This window comes from Anser cygnoides, chromosome 9 (assembly GCF_040182565.1).
Source record: "Anser cygnoides isolate HZ-2024a breed goose chromosome 9, Taihu_goose_T2T_genome, whole genome shotgun sequence".
Taxonomy (NCBI): domain Eukaryota; kingdom Metazoa; phylum Chordata; class Aves; order Anseriformes; family Anatidae; genus Anser; species Anser cygnoides.
In genome coordinates, this window is record NC_089881.1 from 19,065,628 (window position 1) to 19,078,757 (window position 13,130).

The 13,130-nt window shown below is 37.5% G+C and overlaps 1 long non-coding RNA gene across 1 annotated transcript in view; it reads right to left on the bottom strand.

Moving 5' to 3' along the window:
- Positions 1-1,701: 1,701 nt before the first annotated feature.
- Positions 1,702-13,130, bottom strand: part of LOC106032038 (uncharacterized) — a 50,165-nt gene continuing 38,736 nt past the window's right edge. Inside the window, exon 4 of the long non-coding RNA XR_007161659.2 lies at positions 1,702-2,219. This is a non-coding gene — a long non-coding RNA (uncharacterized lncRNA). The remainder of the gene's footprint in view (positions 2,220-13,130) is intronic.

The window sequence follows — 13,130 nt, forward strand, 5'->3', positions numbered from 1 at the left end:
GGATGAGAAAGGTTCTGGAACAGTCTTTCAAAATAAAATAATAAAATTTAAGAAAGCAGCCTAGTTTTAGGATGGAAAAAGCGTTTGTGACAGTGATGTATCATGGGCAATGTAAACTGTAGTTTCATGATAGAAGACTTTGAAAGTATTGATTCCAACAGACAAACAACCAAACAACCCCCTTTCCCATTTCCCCCAAAGGCCATTGTCTAAAGTGCAGGAAATACGATGACAAACTGGAGAGAGTTCAGGAAAAAGACAAAAAACAAACAACAAAAAAAACCACCAACACTACCACCACCACCACCACCACAAACCCCAAGGACTGAAAATACAACTCGCAGTGGAACAGTATTGTAGTAGAGTTTTAATTACTTTCAAAGAATTTTTTTTGGCCACAAGCTGCAAGTACCCAGGTAAGAGGGCAAAGTAATAAAGGGTTCTTTAGAGTCGTGTCACTAGCAATTTTAAAATCACTATTAGCTATGCTCTAGTTCATACAAAAATGAATCCGTGGAAATCCTGTCATCTGTGAAACTAAAGGTCAGAAAGGAATTGTCATTCTGGGACCTTCTGACATGAGAATGTTACATGTTCATCTTACCCAAAAGCAGAAAAATTGTAGCCATGTTCAGTGACCCTGGCAAGATTGAGACATCTATGAAATCAACAACATAACATCTCAGAATAGTGATCTTTTAAACTAAGATTATATTTACTTACGAAGAAATATGCAAATTGATAGCCCTCTTGAACTACTAGTAGGCTGATGGTTAAATTTTGTGATTGTTTTTTGTAGATTCAACTAATCAGTTATTTCTGTGCCAATTAACTATAGTGTCTTTGCTGTTAGGAAAACAAGGGGGTATTGCCGTGTTTTTCTGCACGTATTCCTTACCTCCAATAAAATAAACCCCCCTAAAGCATGCCTTTCTAGCAAATTTTGTGAAAGATAGGCAAAAATCAAGGTCAAATAAATTCAGACTTGTACCTTTACTTACAAACCCTCAGTATAGAACCTGGGTTCTGCATTCTATTCAATGAGGGAAAATGCTGACACTTAGAAACTTTTGCCATAAAAACATAAAATAATGATAAAAAAAATCATCTAGCTTCAAATTTAAGTGGATAAAAAGCTCTGGTTCAGTTACTCTTTCTGAAATTTTGGCAGAAGGGTGATACCTATGAGGGACATAGAGACTTCCAGAGACTTCCAGCCTTAGCAGAAGCTTAGGCAGCTGGCAGCACTTAGATCCTCTGTAAACTACCTCAGTGGAGACAAGCAACACAAATGAGTATTTGAAGGATATTATAAGGTAAGATCATATTGGCTTCTTACATTTTACCAAATGACAAAACTACATTACAACTCAGAAAAAGTCTTGGAGAAGTTCTTCTGAAAAATGATATGCTTCCAAGTGTGGGGGGTTTATGATTTCCTTGTTCCACGTAATGTTCTTGGGTATCATAAGTAAATTTGGGAGACATGTAAATTCAGCTCCTCTAGACCCACGCAATTACATCAGAGGATCTAATATTTTACGGCACAAAGCTTGTGCACATTGTCTCAACACAGATTATCCTATTGGGCTGCGGCTGTATAAGGGGCCAGTGGTTTGCTATAAAAATTGAAAGAAAACAGAGAAAAAACTTGTGTTTTGTTTGCTTTTGTCCTTCTCTGTGATTTTTGCACTATTTGAATTATTGAGCTGAAGAGGGATCTCTACCAATTTTCAGCAGCCTTTTACAAATGCATTCCTGACCTTTGCAAATGAATGAATATTTGTCTGGAGGTTAGCTGGACTGCATGTGCCATGCCCAGATACATCTGCAAGTACTGTAAGGAGACACCGCTTCTGAAAATAGGATCCACAAAAGGTGTTGCTAAGTGAGTGTATGTAAAAACATTTTTGTGTAGCGCAGTTTTAAAAGCTCTGTCTGGTGTGGAAATCAGAGAAAGGAGAAATAACAAGTGTTCCTATTGTTGTAAATAAGCACTCATACTTACCTTGAAACGGAGAATTTTTGGAGCTAGTTTATTTTGTGTGTTTTGCAACTGATAGCACTCACATTTATCTTTCTGTGTCTAGACACAGTGAAAAGAAAATGTCCCACAGATATAGCATTTAAAACCCCCCATGTTTAGTAGGATGAAACATGTTAATAATTCACAGGATGCAGTGGGTATTTACTGTTACACTCTGCTTTGTCACTGCAGTCTAAAAAAAAAAAGAAAAAAAGAAAAGTCACCAAACTAATTAAATTATATAAGGAAGACATCAAGAAACAATGCTAAAAGGAAATCATTTTTGACTGCAGTCTGTATTTATGATGAAGTAATGATGAGTAAATATGACTCAGGTTTCATTTGTTCAAAATCTACAAGATAATATGCATGCTCAGCAAAAGAAATATATAAATCCAGGCAACAGTACTATGTGAAAAGTAATTTTACACTGAGTTACAACATATGAACCTTGTTTTTTTCACACTGGATGAGCGTCTGTCTTACCATTACTTGGCTGGTCTTCATATTTTTGTTCAGTAGCAGCACAGGAAAGTAAGCAAAATAGAACTAAAAGTTTGTTGTGATTTTAAAAGCAAAGAGAAGCACTAGACAATGCCTGCTGTAAGCACAATGTTCATCCTGGCACAGTGCAAAGAAAATGCAAAATCACTTCACTGAAATTTTAATGAACTCAGATGAGAACAGTGCTGTTTAATGGACTTTATGCAGTGGTCTGAAGCTCATCCATTCACAGAGCAACTTTTCATGGGGTTGGCTTGGTTTGGTAATTTTCATTATCACTTGGATTCTGCTGCTTTTGAATGCTAGTCTGAATGCAACTGATCAAAAATAACCTAGCTTGTGCTTGACCTTGTTCCAAGCCATGAAGTGAAGTGCACTGAGTACCAGAGAGGTACCACTGTAATCATGTGAGGTCACGGTGAAGTAATGGTGTGGACAGGCCTGTCATATTGAGCTTTCATATTATGAGCTTTAGATAGCCAATCCTGGAAGTTCTGATCTCCAAGTGTTAAGCATTTTATTCTCCCTATCACTGTAGTTACCCACATGAACACAAATGAAATCATTTTTGTCTCCTGAGTACTTTCAATAGAAACTGGGAAAGGAAAACACTTTATTTTACTCTACTCTTGGTACAATTTTGTTTCTTTAACCTCAGACAAGACTGCTGCTAGACTACCTCTGTTTTGACTTGACATGAGGACCAGCTTTGAGTTTAGTGTCAGTGTTGTGTAGATAGAGGTCTGCATTCTGGTGCTGGACTGGACTAGAACAGGCTTTCAGGTAATGTAACTTTAGGTTACATCACTTACTACCTGTGTCTTTCAAACATCAAAATAGGCACGTTTGATCTCTTGTTCTGAGTATTAGTATTTAATTTCTCAAAGTCAGTGCCTACACTAACAAGAAGGCAATGAAGTCCTGAGCAAGCTTTGCATGAGGCAGTGGACACTAAGCATGTTGTTATCATAATAATCATAAAATATATGATCTGAGGTATAAGAACTTAATGCCACAGGACACCAAAAAAGGAAACACCCGCGTTCAGACAAAGCTGTACCTTGTCCTGTAGGATTAGTTGATGTAATCTAAATCACAAAATAATTCATTTTAACAACTGACTGGTTCGCAACTCAAAGTACTCTGGCTCTTGAGAGTTCCAGAAGCAGATTTCTGTCTTTCCATGCTTTAATTTTTGAAGGCCCCAGCACATACAAGTACATAGACAGGTACTTTATTTAGTATCTGTTTCACTTCCCATAAATACCTTTATGCTAACAGAGCTACAGAGAGTGTGAGAATGCCACTTTAGATTTTAACCCAGTGAACCTTGCATACCAATAGCAATCACAATAATACAAAGCCTTTTTCTGTATAAAATATTGTGCTTATCCAAATCAGATTGCAGGAATGGAAATGTTGACAAAATTCACAAGTTCCACTGTATGGAACCATTTTGAACAACTTTTAATTGACATGACAAATGTTTTAAGAACTGAACATTTTCATCATTAAAGGGCATTTTATTTAAATTGAAATATGTTTTCTAAATGCATAACAATGAAGCCTGATGTCTTAGCTACCCATACTTGTACCCCTGAGAAAAGAAAGTCTCATATACCCTAAATTCCACATTCTGGAGCAATTTAGGTCTCCTTAAAGATCACAGTTTGAACTACAAATGCAATAAGGGCTGCATCCTGCTGTAACTGAAATCCTTCCTAAGTCTACTTCTGCTTTTCAATCTCTCTAATTTTTCATTAGATCAAGAGTCACACATTTTTGTTGGCAGTAAAGAAATTCCAATTTGAACTGCCTTCTGTCTTCAATAGGAATTCTCCCAAAGTACAGAAATAAAAATGTAAAACTTTGCTGTGTTTCATTACTTTCATTCTTTTGAAAATTGCTTCTCTGAAAGCTCTGTGTGAAATTATTAGAAGACAGGTTTTGAAATGCTTGTGAAAGTAGATGCATATATGGGACTCAAAGGGCCTTATTTAAAAAAGAAATTTGCCAGTTACCCAGATCTCTGGTTGGTTATGCCCATTCAAGAATACAGAATCCATCATTCGTATGATTATTTTTACATCTGAACTTTTTTTATACTAGATAGACTTGAAACTTTCAGGGTCATTTGCCCAGCATGTAGTTGAATGTCCTGTGCTATAGATTCCAATTAGCAAGACCATGTTCAATGGTCCTACACCACCAATGCTGTCTAACTGCTTTCCACTTGGCTTTATATGTTTCTTCTTTGTTGCAGCTGCAACCAGGTCTATCTATCCTTTGATAGAAAAATTTCAATTACCCCAGGGAGAAGCTTTTAGCTTTATTAAGCATTGAAGTCTACACATTTGTTCTTCTGTTGAAGAGCAGTTCAAAAGGAGACTTTCTGAGGAAGTAATCTGAAAAATTAGGATAAATCTTGTGGACTTTCATTGCTAATGTTTTTTTCCTGTAATCTGAGCCTAAGAATCTGCCAACTCAATGTACAGTTAAGCATTCCTTTAACACTTTTAGCCTCTGACAGATGTTTCTTATACTTTACAACTAAATGGCTTTTCAGTGGTTTTTGAGACTGCTGTGCTCTCAGCATAAAATTGATGTCACAGGAGGCTGGATAGCTACACTCTAGCCTTGACAGATAGTGACAGAAAACTGTTCCCATCTGGTAGCTTCATATTGGCCTTCTGAGTAAACTAATGGTTTCCTTTCTTAGATGATGGGTGTCAACTCATCATCTCCTTGTTACCAAGAGTAACTTTAGTTATCCAAGAAAAAGCAAGGATTGCATACACCAGATCTCTAATCTGCCCTCACTTTGTTGTGGTTGGCCTCTCAGGGTCATGAGGTGGTCAAGTATCATGGAAGAAAGCTAGTAATAACACTGTTGTAAGTCACATCTCTTTTGTAGATAAAAAAGGAGCTTCTTTTCCTAATGCTGTCAATCTTGTATTTTACTTCATTGGTGGGTTCATTTACGCAAGTAAATAAGGCTGTCATTTACGCTTTCTAATGTTTGAAAATTCCACAAAAGTTTCACGTCAGTGGTTTGAAATGGAATCTTTCATTATTGTCTCTATCTCGCAAATTAATTTATTACTCTATTTGAAGTCCTAAATGCCTCTTGAGAGAGCTGAATATACAGTCTAACAATCTACCCATAAAGAGCAAACACGAGTTACACATTTAAAGAAGATAATCTTGCAGTTGTATGGAAATCCTGTCACTCTTGCTTTTCTGTTTAAGCTTCACATAATAAAGCCTTTCTTTTTGCTTTCAGAAAAGTTTTGTTTCTTCCTCACTCATCCCTCTTCTGTGTGGCAGAGAAAAGTGACACATTAAATTGAGTCTGTGAAAAGGGCACACAGCTAAATAAGATTAATATCACTGAACTAGAGAAACACTAGAGTTCTTGGGTGGAAAATATTTTCCTAGGAATTTTCAGTAAAGAGTGAGGAGGAAACAAATAACTGTGGATACAGTCTTCCAAACCCACAGTCCCCCATCTGAAGCTGCTGCATGCCTTTTTTTTTTTTTTTAAAACACTATTAAGTAACAGCCACTATCAGTTTTAAACACAGACAGTAGAATTTACATAAGCAAAGCTCACCTGGCTAATTACTGCCCTGTATATGTACATATTATAATCGGCTATTAACACACAAGATTATATTGTGATAATACATCAAAGTACTACGACTGGGGATTTTGAATGAATTACTACTCATCATTCTTGTGCATCCCTCATATGGCCAATATGCCATCTACATCTCTCTTAGAGACACATATCTTCTACCATCATTCTAGACAGAGGCATTGCACTTTTTCATAGTAACTCAACTAACAGCAAATACTCCCACTAAAACTAAAATAAAAAATAAAAAAAGAGAAAAGAAAATCCCTGAACGGCTTGCTGTCTCTTAGGAGAACGCTATTTCATGATGCAATAAAAATAAATAAATAATAATAATAAAACAGAGGAAAAATAATTAAGATTACAGAAATTAATTATATATCAAAGTCCACAGATGGACTCCTGTTGACATCAAAGCTTCGGCTTCTCTTTGATAATGAGATTACACGATACTTGAATTTCTACACATGCTTCTCTGCAGAGTAGACTTATTACCACCGTCTGTCAATGAGTCTGCACAAAATTCGATCAGTTTAAAAGCAAAGATTTTGGTTTTTATACTACCGGGTTTGGAAAGCCTGCAACCCTGCAGTCTGCTGGCACCATAACCCAGCAACTGAAACTGTAGTTAAAGCTTGCGTTTCCACTGTTTCATCATGTTATACATGCATAATGTTTTAGGCTTTCACTTCCAGTCAGTCAAGACCTCTGGATTTAAAATTTCGGTTTGTACTGAATGAATCTGGATAGATGATACATGTGTACACATGTAACTACATGGAACTTAGAAAGCAATTCTGTTGACAGGACAAAAAAAAAAAAAAAGGAGGAAAAAATGCTGTCTTACTCTCTCACCCAGGTCTGGAAAAATTAGCTAAAGTAAAATGCAGTTAAAAGATGGTAGATAAGATTGAACATAATGAAAGAGTTAACTTCTTTATGGAAAAAAAGCATGCACCTGCCTACTCCTTATCAGAATAGAAATAGTATCATAAAACAAATACCAAATCTTGCTTTGATACTCTCCATTTTCTCAAAAGCCTGGGAATATAGTCTGGTGACCTTTTGACATGTAACCTTTTAAGAGAAGATTGGGTATGCTGTAAGGGAGTGCAGTCCTTTTCGAGCTGTGTTGGGCTGAGGTGCCAAGTCACTGTTCTAAAGTTCAAGGTACACGTTGCTGAATCCGTCATTGCTAATACTGATGCATACAGCATGAAGATGGAGAAAGTACTGGAGGAAAGTCTAGCAGGTGGCAGACAGAGAGACATTTATATTAAGACTTATGCTGAATTGTTAATTTTTAGTTATCAGCAAAGCCAAACTAAGAAACTGCGTGCTCAGCTGAGAGCATTACTGGTGCAGCTTGTTCATGCTTCAAAGATAATGCTTGCTTTCAGTATGAAATGCTGAGGTTTTTTTTTTTTTCCTCCTAGGTTTGAGCTCCTTGGTTCAAAATATATTGCTCAAAGTCGGTTACTAAATAAGCAACATTTTGTCCTCATCCCTGTCCAGACTTTTTGCCTACTTCCTCCTCTCATGTAGCAGCCTCCTACAGAAGTTAGGTCTAGCAGCAGGTACTTCCAGAGGCTGTGAAAGCTAATTGAGAGGTAAAGAGGATAACTGCTTACACAGTGGAGTTGATGGTAGATTGTTTAGAAGATGAGTTGACAAGGGAAGACCGACTGACTACCTGGACTTCTGTAAGGTCTGCAACACGGTCCCACATGACATCGTGATATCCAATCTGAAGAGTTGAAGGGTGGATCGAGGACTTGGATAAGGAATTCATTTGAAGGCTGCACCCAGGGAGTTGTGGTCAATGGCTCCATGTCCAGCTGGAGTATGGTGATGAGTGGTGTCCCTCAGGGGTCTGCCCTGGGACCAGCACAGGCAATGGGATCAAGTGCACCCTCAGCACGTTTGCTGACAACACCAAGAGAAGGAAGGGATGCCAGTCAAAGGGACCTGGCCAACCTTGAGAAGTGGGCTCATGTGAACCTGGTGAGGTTCAACAAGACCAAGTGCAAGGTGCTGCACCTGGCATGGGGCAATCCCAGACACGAGCTGAGAGCAGCCCAGTCGAGAAGGACTTTGGGGTTCTAGTGGATGAAAAGCTTGACATGAGGTCACTCAACAGAGCTGCTGCCTGTTGAAGCGGTGAAAGTGGATTTGACTGCTGTATGAAAGAGGGTGACAGCTGCTTGCTGGAAGAGGGAACACCATCAGCGGCTGCTGTAGACAGGAGGAGGAGCTGTGGGTTACAGGGCTTTGTAAAGCAGAGATCCAACTCTCACAGCTAACAAGGCTGTACATCTCTGGTTTGCATTACCACAGTGACAGTAAAAAACAGGTGAAGTCACCTTCAAATGAGCTGAATGCCTCAGCTACATCAGAAATTTCACACTGATCAGTATGTAAGATTATTTGGGTACAGTGCTTTCATCTGAATGGTGCTTTCTCTTCTGTGTACAATGATTTATAATTTTGAGCAACTTTTGTTTCATGGACTTCACATTAAAGAACCTGTCATAATTTTCCATACCGGGGAACCGTTTATATTACCTACATGGAAGTCCCCCTCATTACACAACCTCCACATTCTATTAAGCAAAGATCTTTTTATTAATCAAATATTAGTTGGAGAATTGCCCTGCTGTTAGCAATATTTCCAGAGCAACAAGCTTAGAGAATGTCCATTGGAGGCCAATCAAAGTGCTGGTGAATCACTTTCTTTAGGATTTATGACTAACCAGTTTAGCCTACAGGGTAAGACTGCGAATGGGGGTACCTCTATGTTTGAGCCCACAGGAATGATCTGCAAAGCATAAGGAAAAAAAAAAAAAAAGTTTTCCAACACTGCTGGAGAAAACTTCAAAGAAGCCAGCTTGTGCTGCAAGGCTTCTGTGACAATCTCAGTAAGTGCTTTTCAACATCTTCAGTCATTGTCTCATTTCAGTACATTAGGACACCTCTATGCTTGATCATTATAGTAGTTCACAAAGCAAGGAGTAATTTATGTCTCTCTGGCTAACGACAGTTCCTCACAGGCTGAGAGGACCACTTCAATGAAGTGGCATTGTATCAGAGAGCTGGGCACTCGTGCACAGCAAATGTTTATGTCTTAATGCATTTTTTGCTCTCAAAAGAAAACATACATTTTATAGCCTTCTTGTATCAACTCTCTTCCTGCATTACTCCACTTCAAGATACTTTCCAGAACATGTCTTCAGTCCTTTCTACGTAAAACTAAACAGGAGGTCAGACAGTATACAAGTATATTATAGTCTCGGGCACAGGAACTTCCCTCTAAAAAAATATTCAAAAAGTTAGTGCAATAAAACAGGAAACAGATAAAACAATAAGCCGATTAGCCTCTTGCAGTATGTAGCTGCTATTCAACTGGCAAATTAAATGGTGGGTAGAAAATAACACTACTACTATTACTATATGGATATTACTATGGAGAAGGCAGCAGCAGTCCTTGCCCTCATCCCATCAGCAACATTAGCTGGCACCAGCTAATGGGATGTCTACCATCAAGAGTTGTCCAAGCCTTTAAAGAATCTATTCAAAGCAGAGAAAGAACAGAGATGTTACCCAGGTGAAGGATGCAACGCCCTTTCTTTCACTGTGCTTTTTCATCCCACCGGTAGAACGGCTTTGTCTGTGAACCTGGCTACAGCATGGAGGGAGTAAAAGAGAGAATGCACATATACATTTTGCAAAATTAACACCGCAGTGTTAAGTTCAATGGGAATCTCATTTTAATAGGAAAAAAAAACACTATATCCATGGAATCACTGTCTCCCTGGAACAGCTCCCCCAGCAGGTACTTGTACCTACAGGACAAGTGGCTAAGCAGTGCCTAATCCTCAGAAGGCTCTGATCTCATGGACTACACCGATTTGCAGCCATGAAGTTATACAGGACCTCAAAAGACATTAAGCGTCACAGTCCAAGTGGCACCTGGTATTCACCAGAAAATAGAAGCCTCAGCACATCTAACTGCAGAGCTTCAGAGCAGTCTCTGCAGCCCTGGGCATGGGCTTCTTTTTGCATTGTGAAGAAAGCCTGGTAATGAGAAGCACAGTGCCAACACCACCACTTGGTTCTAGGATTACTTCACCTTGTATTCCAAGAGACTATAAAGCCAGAGAACAGAAGAGCTGCAATTTTTTTTTGCAGGCTTCAATATGTTTTCCTTTATCTACCTTTATCCCTGCTTTTCCTTGGTGAGGAACATCCAAAATATTTCTAATTTAATTTTAGGATTTGAAATGCAGTTAGGCCTGTTCGTTATAAGCACCTGTAGTTTATCTGGGAAAAGTGCCAAAAAAAACACTTTATAATAGTTTCAAGTAGTCTAAAGCAATAGTCTGATAAGCTTACTTTTGAGAAAAGGAACGTATTAGCCACCACAAAAGAAACGAAATGAAAGGAGACTATATTTTTCTCCAAAAGTTTTGTTCAGGTGCTGCTTTTTTTTTTTTTTTTTCCTCCATTTCTCTCTTAAAATATTAACCATTTCTGAGTTACAGATTAGGCAGATGAAATTGTTCAGGGTTTATAATCAGAGAGCACATAATGAATTTTGCAGGGTTTACAGTCACTGTGGTACTGGTGATTGTATGATTTAATTCCACGATTTAATTACAATCCAATATCTCAATAGCTAACAAACATCTATTTAATATAACAAAATACTTCAGTTAGTATTCATTCAGTAAGTTTACTGCCTTAGCTTTCACTTCAGCTTAATACTAGTTATACCAGATCAATTTTCCTTCTTCTTTCTGTTTTTTTAAGAGACTTAATATTAATGACAAAATAATAACTAATGATTTTTTTTTCCAATTAGCAGCATAGATCAAAAACCTTTCCTGATTGATAAACTATTAAGTGCTCAAAGAAAACAAACAAACAACAACAACAAAAAAAAAACAACTGATGGGACCCCAATTAGTGTTTGGGTCTCTCATATTTCCTACTCACCCCGATCGCATTTGGTCATCTCACTCAGCATACAAATTTGTACATTTGAACAATGCACACTCCCAAAGGATGTCAATGGAATCATCTCCATAATATGACCCTGTTATGGCACTGGGCAACAATCTGTGGTTGACACAATCCGCTCCTAACACAATTAAAACTGGACCAGACGATACTCTAATTAATCCTCGGGAAGCTTCTGTGACTGAGGCTAATACTCCAGCCAGCTGGAGAAAGTGTCCCATTTTGTTTAAGTCTATCCTCTGCCTCAGCAGTAAATTCTATTTTTCCTGCATTTGAAGAGAATCCCTTCATACACCGGATTTGCCTTAGTATTTGGCGCTTACATTTGGTGATGCATTACACTGCCTATCATGCAATCTCTGGGGGATACTTGGTTATTTGGTCATAATAGCATTAAAATACATAGGGTAGACACCCACAACAATATGAACAACAAACTTGCTATACTTAAATCATTCCCTGTAGAATTTAGCACAACCTCACCTGGCAGGAACACAAAACTATTCCTGGGTTGCTTAAGTTTTTCATCCACTCTCTCTCAGGAGAGGAAAAAGCAGTGGAGCTGAGATTATGTAGTTCTACCACCAATCCCTCCCACTTCTACCTCCGGATCAGCCTTCTGTTGAGCTGGCACCTACAATGCTTTCTACTTAAACTATATTCAAAATGGGTTTTACCAAAACTTTGTATAATCTACAGTAAATGTTTTATTTTTTGCCTCAAAGTTCTTTGACCCATACCAAAATATATGAAGTCCTTCTGAACTGTTACATACAAAACCTTCCAATTTTAAAGACTGAATATCTGCTATGATTACTGTTACTCTCTTCTCTTGCAAAAAATAAATAAATGTAATCCTCTTAACAGAAAAAAGCAAGATCCTTGACAGATATTCACAGGTGGAAATATTTAAGGATCAGTTTACTGCACCTGGCTGGAGGGGCGGTGTCATTTACATTTTCTGCACATCAGTTTCTCATTAGCAAAAATGTACTAAGAGTGATAAAAATGTAGCCTTACTTCACAAGTGATGCATCTCTAATGGTACCTGATATTTCACAATTGTTGTTTGTTAGTTTCTTCTCCTTCTTCTTTTGTAGTGCAAAAATGCCTATAGGAAATATGCATTTCATCCTCTCCAACTTTAATCTCCACAAACTTGTACAGGATGGATATTTGAATTTAGCATGAATATAATGAATCTCGTTTCTCTGTATTTTGTGGTGCTGCTGCCATCTAGAGTATGAAAGTAATACTGTGTCAAGAAATAGCAGCAGCAGTATTTAATTAATGGATTTTGTATTAACAGTGAGCAAGTATAATCATAATCATACATTTTCTCTATTTTGTTCCACTGCTGCCACCTAGAGTTAAAAAAAATGTACGTTATTTTTCTAACTACAGATATTTAATTAGTGGCTATTTATATTTGTGGGCAATATCTTAATTTTCCATAATTTTCTCATTGCTTTGGCTTGTCTCTTTGTCCTGAATGTCAGTATTGCCCAAGTATTACATGTAATACTCCCTTTTAAAAGGCTTATGAAAGTAGTTAAGCCAAGTCTTTAATTTGTTGTGATTTTAGGCTTTTAAAGGTAATCTTTAAAGAAGACTGTAGTCTTCTGTATATAGAAAATATCCCAGCTCAACCTGACATTTTTTGTCCTGGTCAGAAGACACCATTCATCATGAAAACTGGATTTAATATTCATATAAGAACCCCTGATCAGAACTAATAGGGAAAAAAATAGGCTGTCATTGTCATTACTGACAGTCACTGTTACTCGTGTTAAAAATAAAACAATAAAATAAAATAAAATGAATAAAATAAAATAAAAATTCTGTGCAACTTGTGTGTGTGACACAGCAAACAACACACATGCCTTAGAACTGTAAAACAATCAATAAAAGAAAATAATGAATAATAGGTTACCAAATCTGCAG